Source organism: Humulus lupulus, chromosome 1 (assembly GCF_963169125.1).
Source record: "Humulus lupulus chromosome 1, drHumLupu1.1, whole genome shotgun sequence".
Classification (NCBI taxonomy): domain Eukaryota; kingdom Viridiplantae; phylum Streptophyta; class Magnoliopsida; order Rosales; family Cannabaceae; genus Humulus; species Humulus lupulus.
Genome location: NC_084793.1, coordinates 306,545,938 through 306,548,427, shown reverse-complemented (window position 1 = coordinate 306,548,427; position 2,490 = coordinate 306,545,938). Strand labels below are relative to the sequence as shown.

At 46.9% G+C, this 2,490-nt stretch overlaps 1 protein-coding gene across 3 annotated transcripts in view; it reads left to right on the top strand.

The window, feature by feature from the left end:
* Positions 1-221: 221 nt before the first annotated feature.
* The window catches only part of LOC133812713 (uncharacterized), a 3,665-nt gene continuing 1,396 nt past the window's right edge, over positions 222-2,490 (top strand). Inside the window, exons 1-3 of one of the 3 annotated variants that reach the window (XM_062246516.1) lie at positions 222-371; positions 1,205-2,062; positions 2,166-2,490. The exon at positions 2,166-2,490 is cut by the window's right edge and continues 466 nt beyond it. The gene's annotated coding sequence lies outside the window, so the exon portion shown is untranslated. Of the gene's footprint in view, positions 372-1,204 lie in introns of all 3 variants that reach the window. The other 2 variants (XM_062246514.1, XM_062246515.1) reach the window with 2 other exon arrangements.

Here is a 2,490-nt window from a genome sequence, read left to right as displayed (position 1 = left end):
GCTAGGCATTTTTAACATTACAAAATAATGCCAAAATTTTTGCTAGTACCCAAAATACCCCTGTCATAATTCCCCCCAATCCCAGTTTTGATTCTCCCTCTCTCTCTCAAACTCTCGGTCACAAACTCCCAACCCCCCGACCATTGAACTACCCAGATCTCCCCGTCGGTTTCTCAAGCTTTCTCTCTCAAACTCTCGGTTCGAGTCCCCGTCGCGGCCCCCGTCGAAGTCGCGTTGCCCCCCGTCGAAGCCGCGCTGCCCCCCGTCGAGCCCCCGTCACAGCCCCCGTCGAAACCCCGCGCCTCCGTCTTGCCTCTCGCCGTCTGTCATCCAAAACCCACGGTTCAAGTTTCTCCATACCCAAAACAAAGGTAAGCTTATTGTTTGTGTTTGTGTGTATGTGTATGGATTAGTGTGGAATTGTTTTTGTATGGATTAGTGTGGGATTGTTTGTGTGTATGGATTAATCTGGTTTGTTTTGGGTATGGAATAGTGTGGGTATGTTTTAGTGAAGCCTGGGATTTTTGTGGGTCTGTAAGGTTGCTCGATGGGAGGTTCGATGCATGCTCGATGGGGGTTCGATAGGTTAAGACGTTAAGGGTTCCAAGTTTAGGTTCGATGCTCGATGGGGGGGTTAGATGCATGCTCGATGGGGGTTCGATAGGTTAAGCCGTTAAGGGTTCCAAGTTTAGGTTCGATGCTCGATGGGGGGGTTCGATGCATGCTCGATGGGGGTTCGATAGGTTAAGCCGTTAAGGGTTCCAAGTTTAGGTTCGATGCTCGATGGGGGATCGATGCATGCTTGATGGGTTGTGTATTTGTTGGGTTCGATTCATGCTCGATGGGGTTCGATGCATGCTCGATGGGTTTGGTATTTGTTGGGTTCGATGCTTGTCGATGTTGGTTCGATAGGGTAGGCCTTAGGGGTTCGATGGGGTAGGCCCATTATGGGTTCCGGGTTTAAAACTAAGAAATTAGATGCATGCTCGATGGGGGTTCGATGCATGCTCGATGGATTGGGTCTTATGTTGGGTTCGATGGTGGTTCGATGCATGCTCTAGGGGTTCGATAGGGGGTTCGATGGGTACTCGGGTTGGGGTTCGATGGGTGTTCGAGATGGGTTCGATGGTTGCATGTATGTTTATTTATGGATTTTTCATGCGACTTTGTTTAACTGTATTATTGTTATCTTTATTTTTTGCAGATGCCGAAGTATCTTTTACCCTTGACAGATCACTTTCCTGGACGAGTCACATATAGGGGCAATGGTTACTTTAAAACAATCAAGGACAAGTTTGAGGAGCTCGGGTTGATAGAAAGGGTGAAGGAATCCCCATTCAAACAATTTTTCATGGCTGAGAAATTGGACTTCTCTGCATCTCTCATGCATCAATTAATGTTGCGCAAGATCCAGTGCTTCAAAGAGGATGAGTTGCATTTACATTTGGGATCTAGACCCTACAGATTTGGTAGAGGCGAGTTTGCTTTGGTTACGGGGTTGAACTTCAGTTCCGGGCCATCTGAGACTGATTTGAAGAAACACTTGACTAGTGACCGCTTAATCAAGGAGTACTTTAATGATGAAGAAACAGTGAAGTTAATGCATTTGGAGGCTGCTTTAAAAAACTGCACTGTAGTTGAAGATGCCTACAAGTTGGGCCTATGTTTCTTTGTTGAGGGGGTTTTACTTGCACGAGAGGGCAAGTTAAATGTCTGGATAGATTCGCTGAAGATGGTGGAGGACACTGAGTACTTCTTTACTTACCCATGGGGGAAGGTGTCTTTTAACAAGCTTATGGATTCATGTAAGAAAGACATGCATCATCAGAAAAGGAACTATGAGAAGAAAAAGGAAGTTAAGGGGTAACAGAAAGAAGCAAAATACAGTTTGTATGGTTATGTCCCTGCATTGCAGTATTGGGCATATGAAGCCATCCAGCAGTTTGCACGTGAGTATGGTATTAACCATGGAAACCAGTTTCCGAGGATGCTTAGTTGGTCGAGCAATAAGGAGCGTCCTATTTCGAAGGCCGACCTTGCACCGATGTTCAAGAAGACGAGTGTAAGTTCTGCTATATTATGTCAAAATAGAGTATTCTTTGGTGGTTTCAAACTGACTTAATGCTTTGTATTTGATGCAGTTGATTGTGTTGTCCATGTTGAAGCCCCGGCCTTCGGAGATAGATTATTATAGCGCTCTGACGGAGGGTGATGCTCCCTTGTATCCCGGGTTGGGCCAAGAAGAAGAGGTAGAAACTCCCACTGATTTTGAGAAGGTGGCGGAGATAGCTGCTGAGGTTGCGAAGGCAGCAAATATTTTGTTGATGGCCCTGATGATGAGGATACCCCAGTCCCCATCGACCCCACACCCTCGGCCCCAGCCCCATCGGTACACCCCAGTCCTGATCAACCTGATTTACGGGAGGTGTTGGAGAGGTTGGAGCGAGTCGAGAGTCGTCAGGATACCATCCTAGAGAACCAGGCGGTCAT